Consider the following 19344-nt stretch of genomic DNA (forward strand, 5'->3'; position numbering starts at 1 on the left):
GTAAATATGAAACCTAAGATCATATAGAGAGTAAACATATTATACAATATGTGTTCACTATAAAATATTTTACATACGAGTATTATATAATATGTTACTTAATGCTAAAGGATATTCAGTGACTTGATAGTGTACAATTTTATCTAGCCAAAGACCTAGAGAGAAGAAATGCACCCGTACCCTCCTCCTCCACCGTAAATAAGGAGTTGGGTCAAATGAGTCAGTAAATAATACTGATGGGGTCTTACTGGACATCATTACGCTACTAATGTTTAGAAACTGAAAATAAAATTGGCTTGGAGACAAGAACGTAGTCAGGAAACAATTTTGGGGGTTTAAGACGACTAATATTTTCCCGTGGTGGACAGAAAGTAAGGCAAGTGCAGTCAACCGCTCAGTCCCCATTTTGTTCCTTGAAAAGTTCTTAACCTATTTTAATGTTGAGAACGATCTTACAGCAGTACATGTCAGTAATACTAAATTATTTAAATAAATAATAATCGTTTGCTAAAAAATTAATTTAAAAATGGTAAAGTTTGGGGGAGGGTCCGGACTCCTTGGACCCTCTAAATAGCTACGTCCTTCCTTGGAGAGGATAGCCAAACGGATAATTTTTTATACGTATTGTGATGCCAGATGCTGTAGTAACCAACAGTTTTGCTACAAATACGGCGCGCTTACAACGCTGTAACCGCTCAACGCTTACTGTTGTCATATTTAAATTGTTATATTCATATAGAATGTTATATAATTAAATCAAACATATGTTTTGTTGGGCTTGGATGGATATTTTAATTTCTAAGGTGTTGAGTTATCACATAAATAAGATTAATCATAAATAATAAAACAGACACTGGACCATGATAAATGAAATGTGACCCAGACCTAATTCCATCTGAATTCCAGAGAATTCTGCATCTGGATCAGAATGTAATCAATACTGTCTACATTATAGCTAACTACATCACCCCTATAAGTTACCTTTTATACATGTGTATTAGCTGAATGTAATAACACCGTGCATTTGATCAGATATAGTGTGTTGATCATCAATAAAATTTAGCCTATATTTTTTTAAACGTTATTAAATGTAATTTTTATTTTGAAGGCAAAAATCGTGTGCTTCAATGAAAACAGAATTACAAAATAATCTTTATGAATACTTTATCTCAGTGATATATTTATCACACATTCAATTACATTATAATTTGTAATGTTGTATAACACCGATAGTATGAACGATAAATGTTCTGAACTCCAACTCCTAGCATTGCGGTAGATACAAAGGTGACAAGGCCTCCTTGAGCGTTGGCAGATCCGCCTGTGGCGAGTCTGCGGCTGCGACGTGGTTCACTCCTTATTTCTCAATCTTGTTTGGCCACATAAAACGTCCGGCATCAAAGGGAGGACCGCGGCTAGCGCGAAACGAAAAATAAATCACGACGTTTACTACTCTTTGTGCGATAATTCGGCGTTGTGAGCCACACGCGTTGTCGGCGCGGCGCGGCGCGGTCCTGCTCTCGGCGCAGGCGCACTGGCCTTGTTGGCCTTTCCCACGGCCTGGCTGACTGGCTCGAGCCACTACCAACACACACACAGCTGACCCGCGCCTGCCTAACCTATATTGCCGCGTAAGCCGCTTGCTCAATCTAACGTCAACCTGTAGCCCTAATATTATAACTAAAGAAAGAGTTCATGATGCAATTATTGCATATGTTCAGTCATTTAACAAAGATATAGGCCTATACAGTGCTAAAATCATACACACAATGTAGCCTATGTTTCTTTACTAATGGAAAGCCGATTTTTCTTTTTTTAGGTAGATTTGATAGAAAATCTTGTGTGCATTTTCTTTGATCATGACCCAAAAAACAGTCAGTCTTGGACAATGCAAAGTTTCAATATGGCGGTCATTCGCATTCGAGTAAAACTGTTAATTCCAATAATTCCTAACATAGACACAAAACGGTTAATTAAAAAATAAATTAGATAACTATAGACAAGATTTATTATGCGTACTAGATAACAAAGCGTTTTAAAATTCTCAGGTCATTATTGCAAGTTTTTTATATCGCAAGATTATCAAATGGCGGCATACAAAGTTTTAAGTGGTCTCCAACATTGCGGGAATAAGTTTGAAAACGATAACTGCCGTAGTTCGTAATAGATTAAAACTAAACGTGGTGCGGATATTATTAACATATAGCTTGGTCGAGTTTGTTAGTCAGTCTAACTAATAAAATGTGGCGCTTATTCACATTTAGTCAGAATTTGTATCTCAGGTATTTTATAACATAAATTAAAATATAGTTTTCTAATTGTAAAGCATTTAACATTGGGAGTTATTGTCACACATACAAATTAAACATCTAAACTGCATCTTACTAACTAAAAAATGCATCTTCAGTTTGATATTTAGAGATGACACACGAAATCTACCTTGCTTCCGTCTGAGTCGGATGGGATATATTTCTTTGAAAGCTTATCTTTGAAATATTTTATACTTTTACATACATGGACTATATTTTGTTCCATTGATAAAAATATTATTAATTTATTTCTAGATGTGAACAATTATGTTTAATTTATAAAAGTGGTAGGGATGTTATTTTTCTAAAAGAATGAATTTAATTTTATACTGTTCGTACCTTATTACCCCACAGTAATTTTTCTGTATTTTCTCGGTTGATCTCACTTCATCTCCTCAGGAAGCATTCATTATCTTTTAGCGAGAGAACGTCCCGCGTTGCCGCTGGACCTCTTTGTTTGTTCAATCACTATTATATGCAAATTTAAATAAACAGAATACTGCGAGCCGAGTCGCTGCGCTCGCCGGCAGGGTGAGGTCGTGGACCGGGACCGGATTGTTGCTGTACATATCTGATTGAGAAAGATTTCCCTACTAAACCGCTTCTCTTTTTCACATTATAACCTTATCAAAGTAGTTTCTTCACAGAAATTGAGTAAAGTTACAAACTTTTAGATTTATGTTATGCTAATTAAATACTGTAGCGGACGTTTATATGAACGGTCATGGATATAACATCTTTGAAAAGTTGACAAAAAGTTGAAATTTGATATTGGAAATAGGATTTTAGCATCCTACAATAATAATAAAGACCGTAGTTGGAACTTCATATAAAACTGTTGTTCTTCTAGAAATAATTAACTCCACAAAGATTCTAGAGATGTCTCTTGCCAAGAACTGAGATGCTTCTGTCGATAGTGCCTGTGCTAAAGTTCTCTGATATCTACTCCGCAGTTACTCATCAAAATATGTTCTCCAGAAAGCATAAATATGGCCTACAAAATTCTGACATATTGTATATGGAGTGAAACTTTGGGGACGTTGTACGAAAATCAAATTGGAACGTGATTTTAGACTTTAGAAATGGATTTGCTAATCATTGAAAAGTTGAATTATAGAAAGCCATGCAATGAATCTTTCAGGCAGTTGGAGTTATTGGTTCTGCCCAGCCTCTGTAAAATGACCATGACATTGCCAATGATGAATTAATTTGGTTCGTGGCAGGGATGTTCACATGAGCAAACACGATGAGACCGGTAGTAGGGCAAACTTCGAGTTCCACATTACATACTGCCATATCACAACTGAAAGTTGATGTCAAATCGATTAACACGCTCACTTGAAGTATAAAACTCCAAGAATCAAACTCGCCTCAAAATTTGTCTGGAACACCTTTTAGTGTAAAAATAAGTAAAAGGTGTGATTTCACGATGAGCTTTAGTTTAGTTGGATTTACTAAAAGATGCTGGCTGGACCTGAGGAAATGTAACTGTTGCTTGGATGAAAGTATTTTTATTAGTATATTTATTTTTATATGACGCTTGCAATACAATTATTGTTGTTTCCTGCAATAAAGAATATTGTTATTATTATTAATATTATCAATGCCGCATACCTGTAGTATCTACGTGCATCGCGAGAGCATACTCCCCGCAGTATCAGCTCTTGCCGAGATTTCTTCCTGGTTCCAAATTCATGGTTGGTATCATATTTGAATCCTAAACGTATGAAGTGAAAGAGTTGACATCGAGTACTAGAATAAGTGAGATATTATTTATTTAACTTTCTCACCACCACGTCCGTTAGTAGGCTAGATCCCGTTATAAGAGGCTTCAATTGTAGGAGGACAAAACCATTGGTAGTGTAAGGGAGAAATATATTTGATAGTAACGATGGTAGACGTGATAAGAGATTTTTGCATCAGCTCGATACAACAATAAATTGTTATGGCAAATGGCAAAAATATAAATCTTTATAGTCACCAATAAATAACTGGAGAACTATGTGCTTTAGCTGTTCAAGCATCAATACAGATGTATCCAGTGTTCTATTATCATTCATCCAAGCAGGGAAAATGGACATTTGATTTCTGCTTTAAACTGCACTTGCTTGGCACAGGTGTTATACGTTATCCTAGTTGTTGAAATGCACTTCGTAATTCATTATTTCATATCGGATTTAGTGTTGCGTCCCACTACATTCATGTTGTTAAAACCCTATCTCTAAACAAAATTACCACTAAAACGTTTTTGTGTTAAACTCCCCCAAGCACAACAAACGTATTTGCGGTACAGGACAAGTGTACGTATTAGTTAGTGATTGGAAACTCTTATTGTTTGTTTGTTTATAAAAATACTTCACTCAATGTTGAATCCATTCTTACAATACACAGCCTAAAAAGTAACTTAATATATACCGTAATAATTTGATTTACATCAGAACAATTAAGACGGTCCTGTTCTAATTTAAGGCCAACTTTTTAACACTATTACAAATAATCTGAAAACAATCTCAACTTTAAAGTCGTTTAAATACACCTTAAATACCATCTAGTCAAAAGAGATTTATATTCCATTCGGGAAGCTTTAGGGTTGTATTGTTAACTATTTGTAATCACAATCCATTATAATATTACTAGCCTATTTAACAAAACTATAAATAAATATATTTCTTATTTACTAAACAAATTGAAAGTATTATATTATTACGACTAGTATGGAAGAACAGTAGAGTTGCATATTGTTTAAATACTGACATTAATGTATGCGTAATCCGCTTTGTTCAAGTAGAAACTATGTTGCAAGCCTGGATTACGAGGTCAAGTGTTGGATCGCCATTACTTGATGCTTTCATGCCTATAGCGTTTTGTTTCTTTTAATCATCTTAAATTCCACTATTTTAAGCTAGTGCACACATTTGACTGTAGACTAGCCGTCCTATAAATATATAATAAAACCATAAACACTGATCTAATCTTCTAAAATAATACCATAACCACGTATTATATTCCCATCACGATTTCTCGTCACAATCCGTATGAAAACTGTCTTTAAATTATTGTTTATTGCCTAATCAAAATGTATAGATGTAAAACCACATAACTGACGTCGCGTCGCATCGAGTCGGCGACGTTATTATAGAGCTAGTCGAAGACCCGTTGCTCAGCTCTGCCCACTGGCATGGCGGCTAGACTCAGGCGGCCGCTTATTATTCGCCAGGTGATCGCGGCATCAGTTATCATTACTGGGCCACGAGCTAAGATATTGACAAATTTAACGGGCGCTCTAATGACCTCGTGGCCGAGACCGGACGCCCCCCGCGGAGTCTCACCTGAGAGCCTGTCCGGCCCCACAGAGCGCGACCCCAACTGCTGGCTAGTCACTAGCACATACAAGTTTCTAGTCTGTCCTGTAACACTTGAGAGTCTGTGAGGCGACACAGAGCGCGACCCCGACTGCTGGCTAGTCACTAGAGCCCGTGCCTACAGGTTTCTAGTCTGTTATGTAATACCAGAGAGCCAGTCCGGCCCCATAGAGCGCGATCTCGGCTACTGGTTAGTCCCTAGAACCCGCGCGTACAGGTTTCTAGTCTGTTCTGTAATACCAGAGAGCCAGTCCGGCCCCATAGAGCTCAATCTCGGCTACTGGTTAGTCCCTAGAACCCGCGCCTACAGATTTCTAGTCTGTTCTGTAACTCCTGAGAGATTGTCCGGCCTCACAGAGCGCGATCTCGGCTACTGGTTAGTCCCTAGAACCCTTGCCTGCAGGTTTTGTTTCTGTTCTGTAACACCTGAGAGTCTGTCCGGCCCCACAGACGTGTCCTGACTGCTGGATAGACACTAGAACCCTTGCCTACAGGTTTTGTTTCTGTTCTGTAACACTTGAAAGTCTGTCCGGCCCCACAGACGTGTCCTGACTGCTGGCTAGACACTAGAACCCTTGCCTACAGGTTTCTAGTCTGTTCTGTAACTCCTGAGAGATTGTCCGGCCCCACAGACGTGTCCTGACTGCTGGTTAGACACTAGAACCCTTGCCTACAGGTTTCTAGTCTGTTCTGTAACTCATGAGAGATTGTCCGGCCCCACAGACGTGTCCTGGCTACTGGTTAGACACTAGAACCCTTGCCTACAGGTGTCTAGTCTGTTCTGTAACTCCTGAGAGATTGTCCGGCCCCACAGACGTGTCCTGACTGCTGGTTAGACACTAGAACCCTTGCCTACAGGTTTCTAGTCTGTTCTGTAACTCCTGAGAGATTGTCCGGCCCCACAGACGTGTCCTGACTGCTGGTTAGACACTAGAACCCTTGCCTACAGGTTTCTAGTCTGTTCTGTAACTCATGAGAGATTGTCCGGCCCCACAGACGTGTCCTGGCTACTGGTTAGACACTAGAACCCTTGCCTACAGGTGTCTAGTCTGTTCTGTAACTCCTGAGAGATTGTCCGGCCCCACAGACGTGTCCTGACTGCTGGCTAGACACTAGAGCCCATACCTATGAGTTCCTAATTTTGTATTTACCACGTGGAAGCCCACCCAATCCCACGATCGTGTTCTCGATATTTGCCAGTCACATAGTGGCATTCTTGCACAATGTTTCAATTCATACAAATCAATGCAGCTTTCCTCGAGCAAGTAACGCAAAAGTTCTGAAAAGTAAATATAAAAAGTCCATTTAACTTAATGCAAAATTAACTAGGCATTTTTTTATCCGTTAGAGATCTGATCTTTTGTTGAAGTGTAGAATGTCTGAACGAAGTGCTCCGTTCATTTGATTCATCTAAGACCGCTTGTTTGTTGCTAATTAAACCGTCTTCGGCAGCTGTGACGTTAATCCCAATAGTAGACATGTTGCACTATCTATCTGTCTATCACTATAATGCTTTCGAGTTGTTAATCCTAGTGTAATATTTGTAATTTAATATATTTTTATCACAATCAGTGTGATTAACACACAAACATTCTTCAGATACCTGTATGTCGGTCTTGTGGAGTCATCTCCAGTCAACAAATGTTAGACCAAAACTGACAAAGCCAGTAATGCAAAAAAAGATAACAGAGCTGTATCCTGAGTGGTTGAAGCTTAATCACCGATCAATATTACTAACCAACAATCGGTATGGCTTCTTTATTACAGACTACCAACTTTATGATGTTGTCTTTTTAGTTGAAGTAATTTTTCTGCCTGCTTATTTCTAAGCAGGTAGAAAAAAAACAAGATTTGGTATCGTGGTATGAAATATGTGAATACTGTTCCAGTCTAGTGTCCCGGAATTGACAGGATGTGTTTTAGTGAATATTATGGCAAGTTGGCAATGATTTTGCTCCTTTTTTGTAGAATTTTTAGACATTATACTTTAATTGTTCGTCCCCCTGTTGAAAAGTGAAATATATTTTATACACTAGAGAATAGCAACAGTCTGAGGAAATGTTGGCATACAATGAGTCTGTTCATTACTACTGGAGCGTAGGGATAAAGCCTGTATCGTGAGGAGAACGACCCTCGCGCTCTGCGGAGTGAGACGAGAAACGGTTTGCGAAACAGGAAGATTGGCCGTCGGAAGTTGCATGCTTTATTACGGAACAGGAAGTGTGTATGTTCAAGTATATCACTAACAAAAGAGAAGTACAGGTAAAACCATTACTAGAGTGATGACAGACGTTCTAATTTCCTATAGTCAGCAACTTGTTATAAGTGCGAAAAATGTGCATACTGATTATATATTTTTTCACAAGAAACGGTGATCTGTACATCGTGTATCACACAGTAACCAGTAACACGTGTGGGACGAACGTGTTACTAGGCCTAGCCGTTGTTTACTTGAGACATATACTATTACACTGTGGCGTATATAGAAAGTTATTCCAGAGCGGTCTGACCCTGAAGCATTTAGGAATATAAAATTATATTCAAATTACAGGGCCTCGAGAATTCTCTCCCGAAGAATTGTTACCATTAACACCTCATAAATGTGTTCAAGGGTTGTTTATGAACATATTATTGTTTATATCAATTCTGTAGCACCATCATAATGTTATGTTACTGTCAGTACTCACTTTAGGTTAAGTATGATTCTACACATTAGGGCCATAAAGCTTAAACTGTCTGCTTGTACTGTGTATTAGTATTAATGTTTCTTATTAACGTGTTCACGAATGTAGATTTTAGAGCTAAATTCTAATCTTAAAATTCTAATTCTTACCTAAATTGATCACTGAGTAGCCTTCAAACTACTATTAGTCTATATTGTGTAATTGGGTGTGAATAATAATTGTGTGAGGTCAGTTCTGATCGGTAGGGTGTCGGAGTAGACTCACTGTCTCACACGGTGGAGACCGTAACGTCAGAAACTCTCGCCAAATTATTAGTGGGTCTAAAATCCTGCAATCGATCTAAAGGGAGGCCTTTACAATTGGGTTTGCAGAATATCACACAACAAAAGTCAAAAGTCTAAACTCGAATGAAACTATTCATCATTGATTCAGATTCAGCTAATGATTGGTAATTACATATTAAATAGCCTACCACAGTATTGTCAGAAGGTTTGCAAAAAGGTTGGATCACTTGAAATCTTCACATTACGTAAAACTGCTGGACCAATCCATGCAAAAAGTACCTATGTGGTATCATACAGCATATTACCTTCACAGCTCGTTCTTCCTTCGCTAGAATTATTCCCGCACTCTAATAATCAATTATAAAGTAACCATATTATGAAACTTTTAATTCATGACACGTAAGTATATTCATCATACTATAGGAACACCTTACTTCTCCTCGCCCTACTATACAAAGTATAATTCATCAGTATTACTTACGATGAGTATGTGATATTTCCTTTCGTCGATACACCTATCATCAAGTGTTGTAATGTCGAGTTCGCAGTAGAATCGGCAGAGGCGGAGTAACAGAACCCACGCCGCGCCGCGCCGTCGTAGCCTTCAGCGGGGAAAGTGCAGCCGTAGCCATAACTGTAGCCGATAGTCAATAGGTCACCATTATAGGCAGCAGCCACAGTATATCACGGGCCGCAATCTTGGCTTGAGACACCTTGTCGTTGTGCAGACTTGACTGTGACGTTGGCTGCTAGTTACGAGCTGAGGGTCAGCTATTGAATAAATCAAAGCATTATAAGTTCGATTTTCTGTTCGTCCACGCCAATTGCAATTCTAGACTACGGGTAGGTAACGGGAATGACTATGTGCCAAATGGCCATTGACAGAGATGTTGACATAACTAGGTACGTGTTTTAAAGTGAATATAAATTAAAATTATCGTGATGAGCAGTAAACGGCTAGTAGGTTGTACATAACCTTTTAATAGCTGAGATCGACAGTTCTTATAGCAAAGCTTCAATAGTTCATGCTTCGATAAACAATGTCAATGAAGAGAGTCTTACAGTTTCATGTGGAGTCCGTATTATAGGGATTATAACTCCCTATGCGTCTCTTCAACATTGATGGACGACCTAGACACCTTTAAAATCGTAAAGACTCCAAATGGCACAGGAAGGCTGATTCCAATATAATTAGAACAGGTAAGTCTCAAACAGTTCTCATAATTTTACCTTCAAGGCAGTTAGATATGTGACACGCCATGTCAAAACTCCAACGTTGAATTACCAATAATTTTTAAGAGGTTTCGGCAGTAATGGAGATTCTAGAATGGCCAACAGCTAATGTCGAGGGTACTATCATTACCACCATCGTTGATGGTAATAATTAAAGTTACGTGTTGTATTTGTCTGTGATGATTGTAAGTATCACGGATGATTCTATCCCGCAAGTGGTTTCTTTGATGTCAAGGGCTTGTATAACTACCATGACCACCATATAATTAAAGTTACGGCAATGCGCTATTTACCTGTCAAAGTTATAAACGTTTTATACTGAACTGATTGTGACTTATAAGCCTGTAATTAAATCACGGGATTAACATTTTTGTCACCCGCATCCACACCAACCCATTTGAAGACGTAGAACATTATGAGTATCACTTTTAAGAAGTGATACAGTAGGATGTGCTGACAGTAAACTTCTGTTGATTCGGTATCCAACCAGGGTCTTCATACCTATTGCATTACAGAGGGTAAAGGCCATGTCACACTGCCGTGGCGTCGCGTCCGTCCATCCATAGTATGAACGTCCGCGTATGCCGCGACGGTCTCGAATCCCGTCAAACTACCAGACACGCGTCCGCGTCCGCGGCCAACGCCACGTCTTTCTAGGAGTTGCTTATGCGTTTCAACTACTTTGAATTTGTTTAGTTATACACTGATAGTGGAATTAATAGTTTGTTATAGCTCTACAAAATTAATTTATTGTTCTGGAGCGTATTCATTAATAATTATTATCAAAATTATATTTTCATTATTACATTCAATACTATTTCTATTATGAACTTAGTGATTAGGGCATTCAATACTTTAAATAATTCTTTAAAACTATTGATTTTTATATATAAGATGCACTTGAAAGGATTATTTTGTAATTTTTGTGTTGGTGTTTTCAGTTTTGTAATAAGTCTTTATGTTTTTAAAATAAGGCATATTTAATTTTGTTATAGATCAAACATAATATGAAAAATAACAAATAAAATGATTGCATATAAACATGACACCAGAGTATTCATTAACCCTAGAACTGGCGGTCATTTCATCCTGGAGTGTCGGGCTGTTTTAGAGCTTCGCGCAAGGGTTTTTTAAACAAATTATCAAAAATATAAAATAAAAGGAGTAGGCAGTGGCAAGAGTGCCCGGTGAGGGGGTTGGGGAGATGCTTTATGCGCATGCGCGAGCCTTCGTAGCATCGCCGACGTCGGCCAAGGATCGCTCCAGCCGCATAGCGCAGCAGACGGTGGCCGACGCGACGAACGTTGCGCCACGTCGGTTATGTCAGTGTGACTTGTCCTATTTGACAACATGGTTAGCGATTATTTTAAAAATCCATCCGCAGATGGACGGACGCGACGCCACGGCAGTGTGACATGGCCTTTAGTGGTAGACCTAAACAAAATTTAACATTTTTGTTGAAAAATAATGTGCCTACCTCTCGATCCTTTCGTGAACACAACTGAAATGCATCTGATACCGACACCTTCGCCCGCCACGCCGCGCCGTGTTTGATGGCGCCGCCTCCAGCACCAGCACGCGGCAGATCTAGACCAGACCCAGACACGAGCGCAGTAAATCCACCGGTGACAGACCGTGGCGCTGGCGCTATTCCTGCACTGATGACTCACCTCCCTCCATCACTTCTCTCCCACAATCTACAAGGTTCAGGCAAAAACAAGCCGACTGGACCTCTAGATCCGCGCCTGCTATGTTCCTGGCCGGGTACTACATTCTCGCTTCGATTGTCATCTCGTCTATGAGTAATACTTTACTGGGCAAGATGCCCGTGATGTTGTTTACTGAAGATTTTCGAAGATCTCTCTACTAGATAGAGATTTAAGAATGTCATGTGAGACCTTTTCAGTATAAAATATTTTGATAATATTGATCGGACATAGTTGATGTAATACTTTTAAATATTTGAATTGAAATCTCCATCTCCCTCTCTCTCTCACACATGTAGCTTGTGACACCGTCCCATATGATCCTATAAAAGCATATTAAAATCAGTTGCATCGTGTTCATCTGAACCTTCTTACAATTTTATATAACCAATTACAGTTACTAAAATATCCCTATACATCTTTTAAGACAATTGTAAATTTGGAACTATGACGAATGACATTATGGAATGTTATTAATGACACTGATAGCCCAATAAAAATGGAAGTATTAAATTTTCTTTGAATTCCAAACCACAAAATATCCGTTTTGAGTTTCGGCCGTATTAATTGACTGACAAAAAGTTTCTAGTGCCTAAACTCCATCTATTGACAAGACCTACTTCAATAAATCTTGGGTTCAATTCTCAGTACCAACTTAATTTGTCTTAAAAAATTGTTTTTAATAAATGAACATTTGTTTCATGGAATAATCGGTTTAGGAAAATCACTGGAACAGTTATTGATTTATAATCAAAATATAATCCTTTTTTATAAAGCAAGACCTCGATTTTCAATGTGTTATTTTTATGGTGTCATGAAACATGTTAACAAGTGACAAGTGAGTGCATAAGTTGAGAGTGAAAGAAGTGATACGAAAAGGCGTGGTACTGCAGGCACTGTGGCAGGTAGTTGATGACTAAAGACACTCAGCTGTATCGGATCGGGTCAGGCAGTTCCTGGTAGAGGTGACGTCACCATACAGTCACAGGCCGGTGCCAGTTTGTGGAAGTTAGACTATACCATCTTATAGAGGATATATTTGTCCCAGTATTGGGATTGGGAGGCCTTGGAAGAATAATCCTTCTAGGCATAGAACGGTGGCGAGGGCGGAGGACAAGGATTATTTAAGTCCTTCCGTAATGGTCCTGACGTCACAACCCCCATGTATGACGTCACAGGCACGGAAAGTACATCCAAAATATACATTCCTCCAAGACACTGGAGGCGCTGATGGGCGTTACGAGTAGTATTAAACCTTGTTAAAGTGTCATAATTTAGTTTTGTGGTTGAAAATAGACGAAATAAGCGATAAAGGCGGCGCCAGACATGCGTCATTCGTCAAGCACCGAGCAGCGACTCGCCGAATCGCGAGCAGTGTGGATGTCTGTTTGTCTATTCGGCAAGCAGCAAAACATTAGTGCTCGTTGTTTCCCGTTCAGTGTCGGTCTTTTGCACACATCAAAAGTGGACGAATATTTGGGAAAAGGCAAACTTTGCTTCATCCACACATTCGGCTTTGTGGTTGGGAGATAAGAACTGTTCACGGTTTCCAATTTTGTCATCAGAGCCTCATTGACTATTGGGTAAGACGAATTTTATTTTCTTAAATTGAGGTTAAGTAGTTCTTATTTGGCTGAAAACTAGTGAATGACCAGGCTACTGAATTATAAACTGAATTCTTTAAATGTTTTAAAAATTCCTACAAATATTAATATTTAATATTTTGTCATGATTAAAGTTACAATTTTTAAGGGTTTTTCATGTCCTATATACAGTTATTGACCGGGGTTCCCCATTAACTCATTAACTTTTTATGAACTTAAGAAAAAATAACATAAACAATAATTTTATTCTTATTTTAAGGTATGGGAGTGGCCTAATGAGTTGGTGTTGGATTTCTTACAATACTATGAGAATGAACCAGTTATTTGGAACCCTTCTCATCCCAATCACAAAAAATAGAAAATGAAATATACGATGCATGGAAAAGAATCGAAAGCAAGATGGGTAACAAGTTTTCTGTCACCGAATTGAAAAAGAAAAAAGACTCTCTGATGGCTTCATTTAGAAACGTGTTTGAAAAAGGTTAAGGAAAGCTGTAAAAGTGGAGCCGGATCTGATGATATATACAAACCAAATTGGTTTGCTTATGAAATCATGGAAAGATTTCTCAAAGATAAGAACCTGCCAAGAGAGACACTTAGTTCAGAGGTAAATATAATTTATATTTATTTATTAAAATCAATGGTACAGGGTACACATGTATTTAACTGTAGTCATTTTGCCAGGGGATTTTTCCATTGTTCATAAAGTATTCAGCAAACTCTTCTCTGTATTCCTTTGCTGCGGTACCTGGCTTCCTAGGCACTTTCTGTAGAGGTAACATAGATGTCATATCAGCGGTATCTTCCCTCCACGACCCTCCTGTAAACCATACCATTATCTTCAGAATCAAAGGTTCCCGCTGGAGTGTACATCGATCGTGATGTCCTGCTTCTTCTTAAAAAATTATGCAGAATAACACAGGTCATAGTAACTAGTGCCACTTTGTCAGGTTGTAGTAGCATTGGCTTCCTTAGTACACGGAAAACACTAGCCATTATTCCGAACGTATTCTCTACTATTCTTCGGGCTCGTGATAGACGGTAATTAAAAAATGCGGGGTTTGCTACCTTGTTCATGGCTACCTGGAAATGGCTTCATGAGTCGCTTACTTAAAGCAAATGCATCATCACCAAGAAATACATACGGCATCAGTTTTTGTCTCCCTGGTAGCGGCTCATCGTTTAGGTAAATTCAAACTCTTACTTTTTATTTTGTTGTAGAGTACAGTGTTTTTTAAAAACTGCACCATCACTCAGTCTTCCTTGACAGCCACAATCAGCGAACATAAAACAATACTCAGCGTCAACCAGCGCCATGAGTACAATACTGAAGTATTTCTTATAATTGAAGAATTCGGATCCACTGTTGATTGGTGACTGAATTGTTACGTGTTTCCCATCAATAGTACCAATGCAGTGTGGGAAATTCCACAGTTCCTCGAAATGGCCGACTAATTATTCTCCACTCAGTCGCAGTAGCAGGAAGCTGAAAATGTTATTTAAAATTAGTGTCATTGTAATACTTTACATTATACAAAGTTACTACATTTTTTGTGATTTCAGGTGGCTCCACCTCTCCAAATGAAGAGCAATTCCAAGCGAAAGGAACATAGATTTTGCCAAATTTATCAGATAATGTACCATCTGCCAGCAGGGAAGAGCCTGAACAAAGAAACGAAGGTAATGTGTTTTTTTCTATTGACTATCCATCACCGTAATTCGTGTGGGAGTCCCATAATTTGCACCGTTGTAGTACTGGAGTTATTAAGATACTTAATGAATTTGTCTTTAATTATTTTTGTAACTTTACAACGTGACATACAAAATTGTGCTTTGCATATATATTTTATTCCATTATATTGTAATGTTTCTTTTCAGCTATTGTTCTACCTGCTTGTGCCACACAACTTCGCCTAACTAATGCCTCATCTTCCTTTAAACCTCCACCACGAAAAAAGTCCAGAACAGCTGAAGAAATTGAGATAAAAAAGAAGATGGATGCTTGCGTTTACTACTTTACAATCACTTCAACCAAAAAAAGAAAAACACTTATGTGACATATACGGCGAATTAGTTGCGGCAAAATTAAAATCGATGGAACGAGTCTACAAGGGAAATATGTATGCACCGGATTGACAACGTTCTTTTTGAAATGAGAATGGTGAAAGGACCTGCAACATCGGGCAACACCTACTTCATGCAACCATCACCTTCCTCGTCAGCTTCTGTAAATTCATCCCCATGTCCTGATGAAACTTTAACATTGTACCACAGTTCCAAGTGATTCCAACGAATTACATGCTCTCTCTGGAACTGTTGTAGTATGTTCTGATGCTGAAAATAGTGAACATCCTCCAAATGTTGGACTTGAAAACTACTTTTCCAAATTTAAATAATTGGTTACTTAATATGTTACTAAATAATATATACTTATTGTTTAAATGCTAAACCTAATAACAATAATACGTAAATGATGTATTATTGTTATTACACCACCATCTCCTTCTTCTAGGTTTCCTTTTCATTTTTAGCAGTAAATATCCTCCAGTTAAAATTATATAAAAGCGTGATAAGCAAGAAGAGCATCATCAACATCGACATCCATGTTGACGATTATTTGCTATTCCCAGAAACGAACACGTGCTCGGAAAACCTCACATGTGTGTAGACGTCTGCTCGTTAATCGGCAAATAGCAAGACAACTAGTTCGCCGAACGTCAAACAATCGGTGCTTGCCGAAATGACGCATATCTGGCGCCGCCTTAACAGAGAGTTGGGGTTAGTGTCCCAAACGAGGAGTGTTGTGCTGTATATCATAAGACTAATCCTTTAGAAATAACTTACATTAGTTATTTTGTGCAATTAGCATATAGATTTTAACAAATTAAGAAGACATTTAAACTGGTAAATTGTTTTAAATTTGTAGAAAACAGAAATAAAACCTACGCAATTATGATGCATACTCAGCTTGCACATGTCCATGCACTGAATACAATAATCTGAGGTTACATCAGAGCATTGGCGGGTATGAATTAAGTAAGTAAGTATGTACGTATGTGCTGAGTAAGTTCCCGTAAAGGGGATCGAGGGTGCTTGTACATGTCCATGCACTGAATACAATAGTCTGGGGTGACACAGAGAACTGGCGGGTATGAAGTAAGTAAGTATGTATGTATGTGCTGAGCAAGTTCCCGTAAAGGGGAACGAGGGTGCTTGTACATGTCCATGCACTGAATACAATAGTCTGGGGTGACACAGAGCACTGGCGGGTATGAAGTAAGTAAGTATGTATGTATGTGCTGAGCAAGTTCCCGTAAAGGGGAACGAGGGTGCTTGTACATGTCCATGCACTGAATACAATAGTCTGGGGTGACACAGAGAACTGGCGGGTATGAAGTAAGTAAGTATGTATGTATGTGCTGAGCAAGTTCCCGTAAAGGGGAACGAGGGTGCTTGTACATGTCCATGCACTGAATACAATAGTCTGGGGTGACACAGAGCACTGGCGGGTATGAAGTAAGTAAGTATGTATGTATGTGCTGAGCAAGTTCCCGTAAAGGGGAACGAGGGTGCTTGTACATGTCCATGCACTGAATACAATAGTCTGGGGTGACACAGAGCACTGGCGGGTATGAAGTAAGTAAGTATGTATGTATGTGCTGAGCAAGTTCCCGTAAAGGGGAACGAGGGTGCTTGTACATGTCCATGCACTGAATACAATAGTCTGGGGCGACATCAGAGCACTGGCGGGTATGTGTGTATGTATATATATATATATATATATATATATATATATATATATATATATATATATACTTTCTTTTTAATTCATTAATAAAAACACATATTTACTTTAAAACCGTTATTATAATACTTCGTTTAAAAGAACTGCATCGAATTTATTATTATTATAAACGTTAATAATCGATAAAACGATGCAATAGATGTGTGGCTGCTGCCTAATATTTTCAACAGTAAGTTTAGTTTGGGAGACGGTACATTAATCTGTACTGTGGAAGACGCACAGTAACAAGTTGACTGTAATGAATAGAAGTGCACTCGAGCAAACAAGCCGAGTAACAGCAATGATTACGCCAATGGCAGCCCCGCGGCACACAATCAGTGACGGGTGACCGCCGCCGCGCCGCGCGGCCGATACAAGAGACTCTTAGCAGGCGGGTGTAAATAAAGTGATAATTTAGCGGTGAACATGAATGGCCGGCATTATAAAATCAACTATTACCTCCATGAGCCGGCTAGAATGAGGTGCGTTTAATTGGTTGGAGTGGCATTCCTGGGAAAGGACGAGAGGAGAGAAGAGAGGGGGGACGACAGGTCTTCCCGGCTCTGGGTCACCCTAGGCAAACACCTGCGCCTGCGCTCCATACGGTCTAGCGGAATCCTGTCTCAGTTGGGAAACTAAATCAACACAATTTTAATTCTATTTCGCCAGCATCACGCTCATGAAAAGTGCGTATAAAACGGATATAACTTGATTGAAGACGCCAACGTCGTACTTGTACGTATTAGAGACTATTTATGGATTATGATAATGTAGACAATATAACAGTTTATATTTCAGAGATACACATTGTACTCAAAACAGTCGCAGTTGGCTCCACAGCAGAGTTAAAAAAATCGAACTATCATTGGAATCTTAGGTGAAAGCTAGACCTGAATGACATACATGTCATCTTTGTCCATTCCACCTAGATACTTCATTGCATCCAAAGAATTAGTGACGACATCTGGAAGTGCAGAATACCGATAGCTTAATTGCGGAACCGGACAGCCCGCGAGACCGGAGATGTAGAGACCCCTTGTCTAAGTTGGGGAGGTGGATAGGGGACGATGTACCCCAGTTTGGATACACAGTAACCGAAATATTCTTTTCGCCCTTTACAGGATGTACAGGATTATGTAAATTGGGAGATTGTTGTGATCTTGACCTTCAATATCTAGGTCATACTCGTACGAGCCGTAAGGCTACTTACAACGTGAAAGCTTTGTCGCATATGTGCTTGACTGATATAAAGCTTAGGTTCGTTCTGAAGATAATATTTGAACTTAAATCTGCCAAATTGTATTAATCGACTGGAAAAGAAATATTAGTCACTATTGTGAGACTCTTAATTATATAGGAATAAAAAAGAATGTTGAACATCTATCTAGTAACTAAAATCTCTTCAGATTTGTGTAGATTCTCCGGAGATACTACAATGCAACTCTTCTGCAAGTCTGGTAATGCGTCTATCCACCGCGAGTGGGCCGTCTAATGAATGCTCAGAGCCCGGATATCCATCATGCCCCGTGTCAGAGCTTCCGGTGTAAACAGTCCGCCGAGAGGAGAACCAATTGTGAAGCCCACGTCGGTCGCTGATACCCACTCAACCTGCCAGTCGCTGCCGGCGAGGCGTTACGCCCATCAAAACAATGCGAAGAGTTGGAGCTGCTTATTTTGGCTTCCAGATGCCGCGAGGGCGTATCTAGAGAGGCGACTCCCTTGTCAAGCGACCAGAAACAAACAGGTTAACTATACCACAACTGGTGCTCTTAACATGAAAATGTGTATGCACTCTGACGTTCTACTGCGTCTGGTAATATTGTTGTGTAACAAATAGGAGACTGAAGAGGTCTCAGATCTTCTCCACAAAATGAATTGTTCCCATTTTTACCTTTTTTAAAAATGTTCTCAAATAATCATCTATGCAAATGTTCCACTATGGTAAATTGGATTGACTCCAACATAGAATCAAATCTTCTTACCGAATACTTAACGCGTCGTAGAGTAACACCGTTATCGCTTGTTAAAAGAGTGCACGAGCATATGGGCTCTAGCCTTGGCGAAGGGGTCAACATCGTGCCTACTAGCTGGCGAGATATTGACATTTAACAGAACAACGAATGGAAACTTCTTAAAATAAAGTATTCTCAGCAAGAATAAGTTACTTTTTCTAATTTGTTTTTAACAAAGAATCCTGTGTAAACATTAAGGCCGAGTAGGCGTGGTGTCATCTCCCGCCGCCCGCCGCCGCCTGGATGGGTGTAACTTCCTTCAATTGTTAGTGGGAGTGATGAAACTGTAAATTGACGCCTTGGTAATTGTAGACTTGACTTTCCTTCTTGTAGGCACGATATTACTCTGCACTAGGATCGTCAAAT

General features: G+C 39.1%; 1 protein-coding gene across 1 annotated transcript in view; it reads right to left on the bottom strand.

Moving 5' to 3' along the window:
* LOC124372267 (leucine zipper putative tumor suppressor 2 homolog) overlaps nucleotides 1–19344 on the bottom strand; it is an 88009-nt gene that overhangs the window by 52714 nt on the left and 15951 nt on the right. The window lies entirely within an intron of this gene.

This window comes from Homalodisca vitripennis, chromosome 1 (genome assembly GCF_021130785.1).
Source record: "Homalodisca vitripennis isolate AUS2020 chromosome 1, UT_GWSS_2.1, whole genome shotgun sequence".
In the NCBI taxonomy this organism is placed as follows: Eukaryota; Metazoa; Arthropoda; class Insecta; order Hemiptera; family Cicadellidae; genus Homalodisca; species Homalodisca vitripennis.